We start from the raw sequence: 13792 nt of genomic DNA, 5'->3' as shown, positions 1-13792 counted from the left end.
GATTGGATTGTTGGGATATCAGTAATCTATTGAACAATAATGCTGCAAAACAAGCTACCAAAGAAGGTTCTGTAACTAGGGCCCCCACGTCCCTGTAACCAACTGCAAGTAGGTTAGGGAGCTGTGTCTGGCTGAGGGGTGATGTGATTTACTGAAGACACAGAACAGCTGGCAAGATCCTGATTCCCTAGCACCTAACCCAGAGCCTCTCTGATCATCCCAGGTTCTCCCAGGTCCCTTCAGCACTAAGAGATTTATCAGGCAGTCGTAGAACCGACAGAGGCTAGGGACTCATGGTGCGTACACACAAATTCGAGCTTCCCTCTCGCATGAAGAACCCGCACAGACTCCTGCACAATGAGCTGGGCCAGCCTGAAAAAGCTCCAGCTGAGCTCTAGGAGGCACAATCTGGGCCAGAGCTATTAATGGGCCACATCGAGTGAGAGGCCAGGGAGTGGGAAGGGCTCCTTTGGGGACAGGAGTATGTCTACAAGAGGCAAACCATCCATCCCAGCCACTGCAAGGGAAGCCATCTACTTGGCACAAGCATGTATCATCCCACAAGGGAGGGTTCCCCTCTTCTGGTTCACAGATCAGAAACGTTCAGGTGGTAGGTGACTCAGGTGCCTTCTGCAAGCCTGGATCCAGGGCTCAGAATGGTCTTCACGGGTCCAAGATTGCAGTTACACACACATCAACCCCTGGCAACAGAATTAACTGTAAAAGATCTTGCAGAATTCTATCAAAGCATCACTTATGTCCCCTTCCCGGCTCCAGATAACCAGTTGTGTAGAATTTTTCAATCTTTGGCAGTTGGCTCACACAGAATCTGAATAGAGGGCAAGGCAAAAATCAGCCTCTGCCCCAGGTCATTCCCCCACAGGGACGTCTTCCTATGTCATACAATTTGAAGATGTGGAATGGTCACTATCCTCTTCGGATGCACCCACTCGGTCTGTAAACATGTATTTGGCATTATGTGCCAGCCACTGGTTGGCCTAGACATCAGGGTTCAGAATGAATACCCTACAGTCTCAAACCCTCCATCAATGACCTACTGACAACCCTCCTCCTAAGGCTGTTTCCCCCCCCCCTCCATTTAATAAGGAGAAGAGAATAATAAACAATTATAAAACCATTTGGGAAAACACAGGAATGTGTATAAGAGATACACAGCATGAGATTAACAAATGAGCTTGCAGGTCAAGGTGACGTTTAATGCAGGTCCTGAAGGATGAAGAGGCAATCCTAAACCAAGAGGAAAGTATGTGACGGATGCTGTGGGCTGGCTCCAAACCCCTGTCCATCAGCCTGCTGGGGGAAACTGGGAAGCTCCAGCCCCCATTTCACAGACTCACTTGCAGCTAAGGTCTGGGTACAAATTACATTCCACCATTTAGATGCCTTTGAGTGGGATGTGAACAATAGAAAAGAACTAACCCAACCTCTCTGCCCTCTTTTTGGACTGCTTCTGCTGGCAAAGAAGGCCACGGGAACGTGAGGAGTTTCTGCAAGAGCATTTCAGGATCTATCCTCCAGTTCTGTCTTCCAGTAGGCATTTGAAATGATAACAGAGGTCCTTTTTCCCAGAAAAGCTCACCTGGAAGCTTCAGAAACATAAGCATCCCTGGTGAATTGATTCTATGCTGATCTGAAGGTGATTCCTTCCAGTGATTGTGTTAGCATTGAATTCCTTGTACTGAATGCCTTTCTACCTTTTCTTAAAATACTTAAAGTGATTTCTATTTATTGCACTCAACTTTGGCTTATAGGAAACTTAAAACCAAACAGATGCTTAAAGATGGAAACTTAAAATTTTTGTCCTGAGCTTACTGGGTTTAAAGGCAAGGACAATGCCATTACCATTTGAAAATGAGTTACAGGGGAGGGGGAAGGGGGGGGCTGGGTGGTTCAGTTGGTTAAGCATCTGACTTCAGCTCAGGTCATGATCTCTTGGTTTGTGAGTTTGAGCCCCACGTCAGGCTTTGTGCTGACAGCTCAGAGCCTGGAGCCTGCTTCCGATTCTGTGTCTCCCTGTCTCTCTGCCCCTCCCCTGCTCACACTGTCTCTCTCTCTCTCTCTCTCTCTCTCTCTCTCTCTCTCTCAAAAATAAATAAACATTAAAAAAATAAAAAAGGAAGTGAGTTACCTGACACACAATGGCAAAACAAGCCCTAAAATTAAGACCTCTGAACTTCCAGCTATGATATTCCAGCTGACTTGCCTTCCTACCATAAACAATCCTAAAACTGAGGACAGTGTATAAGGAAACTGTTTCAGACATGTGAACTACACAAGACTGAAATCCTCAAGAAGAGGGGAATTCACAAATGAGCCTCATAATTACCCCAGATCTCTAGGAGTAAACCTCCTGACTGTGAACTGGAGTCCAGGCACAGCATGAAGTCACTGGGTTGACGAAGCAGAGTGGCCAGAATCTGTGGGTCCGGGCACCGTGTGGAGGGGAGCGGGGCGGAAGGGGATGCTCTAAGGCAGCGATAAGAACCGGGCTGCACGAACACAGGGTGAGACCCCAGCTGCACGCCACAGACAGAGGGCTGGAGACATTGGAGCTTGAGCAGGGCCCATGAAGCTGAAATCCCACCCCAGGGAGACAGAGAGGAGTAAGACCTCATTAAAGCCTTATTAATACTGAGGTAACAGAGGGCCCTGATTTAGTTTTAAAGACCATACCTTAGAGTGAGGCCCATACTAGACACATCCTAAAAGATCCTAAAATCAAGACATGATAAGATGTACAGCAGACTTTAGAGACTGGGTCCTCTCCAAATGATAGGATTTAATAAACATCTTGGACTTTTCACAGATTAATCTTAACAAGGCACAAAATCTAACCAACACAGATTCAAGATGGTTGGCTATCAACTGAGTCATCCTCCAAAAAAATAAATAAAATCAATACTCTCCACTTTGTTCAGTAAAAAGTTCAGAAGTACGACACATGCAAGCAAATAGAAAATATGACCTATAGTCAAGAAAAAAAAAGTCAATTAAAAATCAAGGCTGAATTAGCACAGATGTATTATTTACCAGACCAAACCCATAAAGCAGCTATCGTGTTCATTAACTTAAAAGAAAATATAATCTAAATGGGTGAACAGAATCTCAGCAATGACATCAAAACTATATAAAAGAACCAAATGGAAATTCTATAATTAAAAAATTGAGGGGCGCCTGGGTGGCTCAGTCACTTAAGCATCTGACTCTTGATCTTGGCTCAGGTCATGATCTTGTGGTTTTGAGATTGAGTCCCACGTTCAAGCTCTGCACTGACAACACAGAACCTGCAAGGGATTCTCTCTCTCCCTCTCTCTCTGCCCCTTCCCTGCTCTCTTTCACTCTCTCTCTCAAATTAACTTTAAAATTTTTGAAATATGGGGCACCTGGGTGACTCAGTCGGTTGAGCGTCCGACTTCGGCTCAGGTCATGATCTCACGGTCCGTGAGTTCGAGCCCCGTGTCGGGCTCTATGCTGACAGCTCGGAGCCTGGAGCCTGCTTTGGATTCTGTGTCTCCCTCTCTCTCTGCCCCTAACCCACTTGCATCCTGTCTCTGTCTCTCTCAAAAATAAATAAACATTTAAAAAAATTAAAAATTTTAAATAAAATAATTGGATGGGCTTAACAGCAAATCAAAAGTTATAAAAGAGTCAACAAAGTTGAAACTAAATCAACAGCAATTCTCCAACAGGAAGAACAGTGAGAAAAATATTGGACAAAACAAATGAACAGGGCTTTTAGGACAACATCACATGTGGAATAAGAATCCCAGAAGGAAACCAAAATGAGATAAAAAGCAGGAATTCTTAAAGCCCTTAATAATCTATGTACATTAAGAAATTTACAAAGTGTTCAAAACAGACCATCCTCTGCAAAGTCTGCCAAGTTTATTTGACCCCAGAACTTTTGTCGCACGGAGCATATCACAGAACCATGTTCTACGGAATTCAGTCTGGGAAACATACCCTTACAGACTGGACATGCAGGTCAGGCATTTCTTGGGAAGGTTAGCTCAGGTGAGTGAGTGATCCTGGGCTCCCCAGGGTGATGATATTCAGGGGATGTGTAGGAGTTACAATGACAACACTCTAGGAGGTCAGGGAGGACACAGAAAGGGACGTGAGAGTGGCTGAAGACAAACACCTTCCACAAGCCAACCCTGGCTCGGAGCCAGCTCCAGCTCTGCTTAATGACTTCGGGTCCACAAGCACCGCTTAGTACCATCAGCACCGGCGGTCCCCAGGGAAATCTGCGTCGAGGACTCAGAAAACTCATTTCCACCAAAGAAGACAGGAACCTTGGAGAAGTGCCAAAATCTGTATGGAAAGGACTGCTTCGTGTTTTCGTTTCATTTTCTGAAAGTGATGGTATTGTAAGGAAGGCCACCCAATGCAAAAGAAATAGCACAAAACCACAAATCACAGTTCTCCAGATCACAGCCAAGTCTGACCAACACTTCCTATGTGACAAATGGAAGGACACAGAGAATATTAAAGAAAATCTACTGCAAAATATAAAACAAAAATTCGCAAGTAATGACTCTGAGACAGGTCACGTGGGTCGTGCAATAAAATCCTGCAAATAGATAACCCTTTCATTTACAGAGTACTTGCAAGTTCATTACCACATTGCATGCTTATGACACCCCATGAGGTGTGTGGCACCTTTTCTGTTTTACAGATGAAGAAACTGGGACTCAGGCAAAGACTATGAATTTCCAGGGGCTACCTAATTAACAGCAGGACTGAGACCCAAATGCAGTTTGCTCCTCCTAATAACCCACTACTTTCTGTTAACAAAAAATCATGGAAAACATATGTCAGTGAGAATCTATCTATGGACTTGCCTATTCTGGACCAGTCATGTAAGTGGAACCACACAATATGTGGTCTTCTTGACCAGCTGGCCTCCCTCAGGCGGCATAGTGTTTTCAAGGCTCATCCGTGTTACAGCATCTATTGTACCAGTACTTCCGTCCTTTTTATTGCTGAGTAACATTCCATTGTATAGACATACCACACTTTTTATCCCTTCATCAGTTTGTTTTTAATGTTTATTTTTTGAGAGAGACAGAGAGACAGAGCATGAGCAGGGGAGGGGCAGAGAGAGAGGGAGACACGGAATCGGAAGCAGGCTCCAGGCTCTGAGCTGTCAGCACAGAGCGTGACGTGGAGCTAGAACTCACGAACCGAGAGATCATGACCTGAGCTGAAGTCAGAGGCTTAACTGACTGAGCCACCCGGGTGCCCCGCTTCATCAGTTTTGATCAGTCATTTCAAACAGCTGAATGGTAGTCTGTTGTCGGTGCTCTTATTGTTACAGCTGATCCCCTGATGGTGGACATTTGGATCTCCAACTGTTTGAACTTCTACAGACAACACTTGCAAATCACATATTTATAAATATTTATTTATACACATATGATAATGCCCTTAAACTTGTAAAATGGAAACTTCTGAGTTAAGAGTATTCATGGACTTAAGGCTTTTTGGTGTATAGTGACATATTTCCCTCCATGGAACAGTGTTTCATAAAATGGATTTATCATCAGTATGCTCAGTCCTATATTTCTATATAAAAGGATCAAATGGTAATTCTAGAATTGAAAACTGAAATAAAATAATTGGACGAGCTTAAGAGCAAATCAAAAATCACAAGAGTCAATTAATTGACAGCTGATTCTGCCATTTACATGGAAATACATACAGCAACAATAGAAAAGAAAATCTTCAATGAGAACAAAGGTGGGGCGCCTGGGTGACTCAGCTGGTGAAGCATCTGACTCTTGATTTCAGCTCAGGTCATGATCTCACGGCTTTGTGGGTTCAAGCCCCACATTGGGCTCTGTGCTGACAGTGAGGAGCCTGCTTGGGATTCTCTCTCTCCCTTCATCTCGCTTTCTCTCTCTCTGCCCATCCCCCACTTGCACTGTCTCTGCCTCTCTAAAGTAAGTAAATAAAAACTTAAAAAACAAAAGAACAAAGTTGAAGAACTCAGAATGCAGATTATCAAGATTACAGTAATTAAGATGGTATGATATTGGTACAAGGACAGAAGAAAGACAAATGGGGGTGCCTGGGTGGCTCAGGTGGTTAAGCATCCAGCTCTTGATTTTGGCTCAGGTCATGATCTCACAGTCTGTGAGTTCTAGCCCCATGTCGGGTTCTGCACTGGCAGCATGGAGCCTGCTTGGGATTCTCTCTCTCCCTCTTTCTCTGCCCCTCCCCTGCTCATGCTCTGTCTCTCCCAAAATAAACATTTTTTTAAAAAAAGAAGAAGAAAGACAAATAGAACAGAATAGTGAGTCTAGAAGAATACCCACACAAATATAAAGTCACCTGATTTAGGACAAAAGTAATATGCAGAGCCATAAAGATGAGATATTTTGTTCTGTTTAATAGATGATATTAGAACTGTAGGATACCATATACAGGAAAAAGTAAATCATGACCCCATACCTCACACCATAAACAAATCAATTCCAGATGAATTATACATCTAAATGTGAAAGACAAAACAATAATGCTTTTAGATGATAATACAGGAGAATAGAAACATGACCTTGAAAGAAGCAAAATTTTTCTGAACAGGACACAAAAAACAGTAACCACTAAGTGGAAGATAATACATTGGACATTTTTAAGATTTAAAACTTTCTGTCAAAAATCACCACTGAATAAGATATTTTCAGTATGTACATCCAACAAAGGGCTCATGTCCAGTATAACTAGAAAACTCCAAATCAGTAAGAAAAATACAGATAACCCAATAGAATATGGTTAAGAAAACTGAATGCAACTCCACAGAGAAGATATTAAAATGACCAACAAACACACGAAAAGATTCTCCACTGGTGACAGAGAAATGCAAATTAAAACCACAGTAAGGACCAACTACAAGCGTACCAGAAGAGTTTAATTTTTTGTAAATGATGAGTATTTACAGTAACTGAAACTTTCTTACTGTGCTGCTGACATGAGCTTATGGTAACACAGTCACTCTGGAAAACTGTTTTCAAGTACTTACAAAAGCAAAGGTGTGCCCTGAGACCCAGAAACTCCATGCTTAGGTATATACCCAACGAAAAGAAATACCCCTATGCACCACAAGACATGTAATCAATAGACTGTTCAAAGCAACATTATTCACAGTACTCCAGTACTGGAGGAGAAAAAGTCCAACAACCAAATAAATAAATCAGTAAATAGTGATCTATGCATATAGTAGTAAATGGTGTGGCAATAAAAATGAACCATTGCTCCCATCCAAGTATGAACCAGGCCTGACCCTGCTTAGCTTCTGAGATCTAAAGATTTTGTGTGTGCGTATATATATAAATATATATATATGAATATATATAATGAAATATATATTATAAATATGAATATATATAATGAAACATATATTATATATATGAATATATAATGAAATATATATTATATATATGAAGATATACAATGAAATATATATAATATATATGAATATATATAATGAAATATATATAATATATATAATATATAATGTGTGTGTGTGTATATATATATATATATATACATACACATAATGGAATACTACTTGGTGACGAAAAAGAATGAAATCTTACCATTTGCACAATGTGGATGAAACTGGAGGGTATTATGCTAAGTGAAATAAATCTGTCAGAGAAAGATAGTTATCATATGATTTCACTCATATGTGGAATCTGAGAAACTCAACAGATGAACATAGGGGAAGGGAAGAAAAAATAAGATAAAAACTGAGAGGGAGAAAAACTTGAATTTAAGTTTTAAAAAATGAACTATTGCTACATATAAAAGCATGAATGAACCTCACAGATAAAATGTTGAGCCCAGGAAGCTAAAAACACGGGAAAATAAACACTACATGATTTCATTTATGCAAAGTCCAAAACAGGTAAAGATATTTGATGGTAAATGAGGATCATGGTTAATTTTTTGGCAATAGTGATCAAGGGTCTGTTTTGGTCACACCGGGGTATCCACTTTGTTGAAATTCACCAAGATTTGTGCTTAGGATTTATGTTCTTTTCCACTTGGATATTATGCTTCAATAAAAAGTTCATTTAAAAACAGGTTCAATTAAAAACAGTTCATTTAAAAACAAGTTCATTTAAAAACAATAAAAAGTTCATTTTAAAACACCCACCAAGGCCACTGGGTGAACTTTCAGGCCCCACTGTTTTAAAATTTTTTTTTTCAACGTTTTTTATTTATTTTTGGAACAGAGAGAGACAAAGCATGAACGGGGGAGGGGCAGAGAGAGAGGGAGACACAGAATCGGAAACAGGCTCCAGGCTCCGAGCCATCAGCCCAGAGCCCGACGCGGGGCTCGAACTCACGGACCGCGAGATCGTGACCTGGCTGAAGTCGGACGCTTAACCGACTGTGCCACCCAGGCGCCCCAGGCCCCACTGTTTTAAAACAAGTCCTTGTGTGTGTCTCTGTACTCACCCAATAGCACTGCCCACCATCCATCTGCAGAAGGAGGAAGGAGGAAGGAGGAAGCAGGAAGGAGGAAGGAGGAAGCAGGAAGGAGGAAGGAGGAAGCAGGAAAAGCAGTGTGGTCTGACGGGCAAGGAGGTCAGAGAGGAGAGTGGTCCAGGAGAACAGACTCTGGGAACTCAATGGTCTGGAGACTCAGCTGTGCTTCTTGGCCCCTTGGCACAGGAGGACTGGCATTAGAGAAACAGGGGCGAGCACTGCTTCTCTGTCAAAAGTGGGGGGACAGCAGGGAAGGTAGCACTTCCTGCCACCTGCCACCAACTGCCACTGAGTCAGCTGAGACCTGGTTCTTTCTCCATCACACAGCCATGGGCAAGCGATACACCTCAGTCCCTCGACCTCCAGAAATGGTTCGAAACCATCATTAGGAGAGTAGCAACCAAAGGCCAAATTCCATGCAGAGAAAATTACTTAAGGGTGTCAAATGTAATAAGGAAAGTGCACATTATTTAAAACGAGAAAGAGACCACAGAAGGTGAAGACTGCCTACAACTCAGAGAAAGACTGTAAGAATGCTCTTTGAGCCCATGCCACCTTTCATTGAGTTGCTTCTCTAAATCAGCTCTAAATCTCAGGAAGGGTGTGACAGTCTTTCCCTTGGCTCCGTACGGGTTGTTTTCTCCCAGGGAAGGGGACTCGGGAGGGTGTTCTGTACTCTTCCCTTGTAGGGGAGGTGCACGCGGCTGTGATCTCCTCTGCCCCACAGTGAGAGATGAAGAGAATACCTCTCCTCGCCAATGAGGGGAACTGGGGAAGGGGCCTAGTTCTTCCTTATTCCAAATGCACAGAAACAAACACCAACACGCTCAACCCTAAGTTTTAAGCGGTTGCAAACTCAAACACTGGTGATGGGAGCAATCCAAGAGAGTCAGAGGGTGGCAAATCCAATGATGTGGCCTGAAAATCTAGCCACCATGTCCCAGCGCACCATGACACGCAAGATTCCAAGCCCAGAGAGGCTTTCCTGCCCAAACTCTGGAGTCAACCTCTACCTATACACTTTGACGCTCACGGTACTCTTGTCTTCTCTCCTCCTTCATCAGCACACTCGCTCTCTCCATTAATGCACTCTTCCCAATTGACAAAGCATGCTGTCCACCCCTCATAAATCCTTAAATCCACAGTGTGACAGATTGAGACGATGTGGAATACATATTACGTAAATTGCAATGGCCTCTGGCATATGTGGTAACGTTCATTCATTCATCCACTCGCTCACTCGATCAACAAATATTTACTGAGCATCTGGTATGTGTCTTTTCTCCTTTGCTAAATCTCTGGCTGGAGTGGATGAGTCCAGAAATGAGAAAGCAGGAACATTATAGGGTCAGGGGTTCCTCCATTCTAGATTTCAGTCAGCTTTCTCCCCAGGGATGGTGGGTAGCAGGTCAGTTTTGACTGCCCAGAACTCAGTGATCTTTTTTCTGCTAACAGTGCCCTGGTTTCCCTCTGGGAGATGACCCCACTCTTAATATATAGGCTTGTGGCAGCACAGACTCCATGCATGGCTCGAGAAATAGAACACGTGACTCAGCTAAACCAATCAGAGAATTACCCCGATTTTGCAGCTGTGATGGGTAAAACACAAGCTGGTCAGTGTTGAGGCACAATGAAACTTCTGGGAAAGAAACCATGTTCCACTGGATTTGAAATTATAGGAACATGAAGCTGGAGCTGCTGCAGCCATTTTGTAACCATGTGGGGAGAATCCATCCAAGAGGGGAGAGAAAAAGAAGCTGAGAGGCAGTGAGGGGAAAACTGGGTCCTGTTGAGATTGTTTAAGTCTCTGAGTCAAACCACACTTGAATCTGTGTCTACCTAGAGTTTTCACATGAGCCAGGAAATTCCCCTTATTATTAAGACACTTGGAGGGGCACACTTTGTTGTGCTTGCAACAGAAGGGTACATATCTGCTGTGCCAATTATCTAACATAAACAAGAAATCCCTCAAATATGAAGATTAATGTCCTGATAACCACCCCCCCCCCCCCCGCAGGTCTACATGAGAGTTTCATATTCCTCCTCCTAACAGAACCTTGACCTCATCGGCCTTTAACAGAAGAAAGAGATTTTCCATGCCCATCCCCAATCCTCAGCCAGTAATTTGACAACAAAGGGCACCAGGTCTGACCCTCTTCTCTTATTCCAAGATTTCTCCCCCAGCTGGACGATGGTGGAGAGGTGGGCAGTCTTGCCCAAATCACAAAAGCCCTCACAAAATAGGTTACCGCCATATTTCTGGGACTGAGATCTTTAGGAATCCAGGAAGGCTCTGTGGAGTCACCATGACCAGAGCCGGCCTCATGAGCTTCCACAGCCTGTGCTCCATCACTGGCCTTTTCTGACTGCTGTACACAAAGGAAGCGGATGATTCTCTTCACAGTGGGGCCACCGGCTCTCTCCTTCCAATCCATTAAGCATGGCATGGAGCCTGTAACTCTGCACACGCCATGCTGTTCTGTATAAATAGGGACCATCCATCAGAAATGTCACAGACAGGAAGCCAATGAAGTTTCTACAACCAATTTACAATCAGGATCTGCCGTGAAATGCACACGGAAAATGCCTTAACAGATTGAGATGATGTGGAATACATATTATGTATGGCCGACAGAGCCCTGCTAAATCTGGAGGATGAAGCGCAAAGAAGAAAAAGTGGAACACCCGCAAAAATGAGAGAACAAATGAAATGCAGGTGGGGTCTATATTCACATTGGAAAATGGAAACAACAGTGTGGCAAATAGAAATAGTGTAACGATGTCCCATTTTTCCTCCATTCTGCAAAGTCAGCAAACCAGGGGCGCTCTTGCAAATAAATGTTCTTCTTGATGCTGAATTTATTACCGCCAGGCTAAAAAGTATAAGAATTGAAGATTTCTATTTAGACAGAAAATAAATTTAACCAAGGGGATAGCAAGGCGTGTTTTCTAAGCCTCAGCTGCCAATTCCCTTCAACCTTGTCCCAAAAGATTTACTCACAAGTGTAAAATTCCAACCTGGGCCCAGCGGGGTGGCTTAATTTTTAGAAGCTTGAAAACTACTTTGCAGGGAAAAGAGGAAGTTTGTCCATCATCCTCATCATCAACATCCTGAACACTCGGGCTCAAGGCATGGCCTTGCACAGAGGAGAGATACAAGACATTGTAATATAATTATTCAATTTATTCTAATGAAGACTAGCGGTATCTTTCTTTCCATAGATGTTGATGCAAACGAAAGAGATGTTTAAATGCTGACACAATCTTCATCAATATCACCGTCATTACCACCATCATGATGCCAGACGGTACTTAAAGACCACTGGTTTTACTCCAGGGACAAGAGGGAGTTCATATAAAGTGAGTACTATCATATGCCCCCTTTAGAGCTGATAAAATCTGGACCAGTAGAGGTTAAGAATCAACTAAATGATAGACTCAGATCCCAGCACATCTTTCAGATGCCAGACCGTCAAGAGCTGTGGTCCCTGGATCTCCTGCCACTAATCAAGGGCATTTATAAGCCCCTCAAAATGGGTTAGGTATACATTTTCTTCTCCAACATCTCTGAAACATCAACATCCCTCCTCCTTGGCCCATTCCTACAATCAACGACCTTCCCAGTCAAGAATGAATCAATCAAACGAGCTTTTAGTAAACATGGAACACTGATAACGGTAGCTGACTTTGCCGAGTGCTAACTGTATGCCAGCCGGTGTGTACATCATTTTATATATGGATTATCGCACCCATTTATCACACTGTCCCCATGAAATATCTGCCATTATCGTCAACACTTGACAGGTAGGAAAACTAAGCCACGTATGGTGCGCGTGAGCCCAAGCACATCCATTTACCAGGAGGCAGAGCTGGGAGCATTCTGCCCCCACTCTCTCCCAAACCAGAAGAGCAAGGCTTTCTTGGGCTCTGCTCACCTGAAGCTGCCCTTGCCACATGACCCATGACCTCCACACAGCCTAAGCGCATGATCAGTGAGTGCTCAGCTGTCTTCTTCCACTTCATTAGCAGCGTCTGATACACTCGGGCACCCTCCCACTCTTAGCACACACGCTTCAGTAGTCTCCGGTGATTCTCGACTCTTTCCCCGTCCTGCTCGGTCACCTTGATGTCCCTCCCCATCTCCCCGACCTTGAAATGTTAGAGAATCGGGGCTCAGTCCTCACACCTCCTCTCTGCTCTCTCCACTCACTCCCCTGGTGGTGTCCTCCAGGCTCAGGGCTTTAAAAGTTTTTTTTTCAAGTTTGTTTATTTATTTTTGAGAGAGAGAAAGCATGAGTGGCAGGGGCCAGAGAGAAAGGGAGACAGAGAATCCCAAGCAGGCTCCACACTGTTAGCACAGAGCCCGATGCAGGGCTTGAACCCACAAATCGTGAGATTATGACCTGAGCCGAGGTCGGCCACTTAACTGACTGAGCCACTGAGGTGCCCCTCCAGGCTCAGGATTTTAAATACCATCCATAGGCTGATGATTTTCAAATATGTTCTTCCGTTCCAGACTCATCTCCCAAATCCTTAAGAGTATAGTCTACCAACACCCAATACAGATATCTTAAACTGGACGGGTCCAAAACAACTCCCACTGTTCAACGGACAAAAATCCACCCCACCCCCCACTGGCCCAGTCTATGCTGCTCCCCATAGAGCAACTTTGCCCTTGGAGTCACCAGAGACAGACATCGTGGGGTCACTTTTAACTACCGTCCCTGCCATACCTCATGCCCCATCCATCAACAAACCATTTGGGGGCTCCATCTACAAAACAGATCAGAACGGGGCTATTTCTCATCACTCCGCTCACCTGTACCATTTTCCCTGAGTTATTATGTAGCCTCCTAACCGGCCCCCTTGCTCTGCCAATTCCTTTTCCCCCAAGTCTGTTCTCCAGAGAGCAGCGGGAATGGCAGCCTGCTACATTAACCGCCCCAGTAAACGAGGTCTTCTGGTATCCGCACCGTGCACAGTCCCATGGAGACTCTGGGCTTGGCAATGTGACTTAGGCCCTGGGAGGCAAGCACAAACTCACTGCATGTTCTCCAGGAACGCTGCCACCATCTTAGAAGAGGCAGCCTCCTTGGATGAAAGACCACATGGAAGGAGAGGGCCAGCCGTCCCAGCTGAGCCCAGCCCCCCAGCTGGGTGAGCTCAGGTGAAACCAGCACAAGCAAGGCCTAGTCACCTCAGACAAAGAAGCCATCAGCAGCAGACCACTGAAACAAGGTGCTTTCAGAACAAGCCTGCTCGGTTCACCCCT

The 13792-nt window shown here is 44.1% G+C and overlaps 1 long non-coding RNA gene across 1 annotated transcript in view; it reads right to left on the bottom strand.

Moving 5' to 3' along the window:
* LOC147571812 (uncharacterized) overlaps window positions 1-13792 on the bottom strand; it is a 312308-nt gene that overhangs the window by 296791 nt on the left and 1725 nt on the right. The gene's annotated exons all lie outside the window — the stretch shown is intronic.

This window comes from Puma concolor, chromosome F2 (genome assembly GCF_028749965.1).
Source record: "Puma concolor isolate L17-30 chromosome F2, mPumCon1.1.hap2, whole genome shotgun sequence".
In the NCBI taxonomy this organism is placed as follows: domain Eukaryota; kingdom Metazoa; phylum Chordata; class Mammalia; order Carnivora; family Felidae; genus Puma; species Puma concolor.
This window is presented reverse-complemented; position numbering and strand designations above follow the sequence as displayed.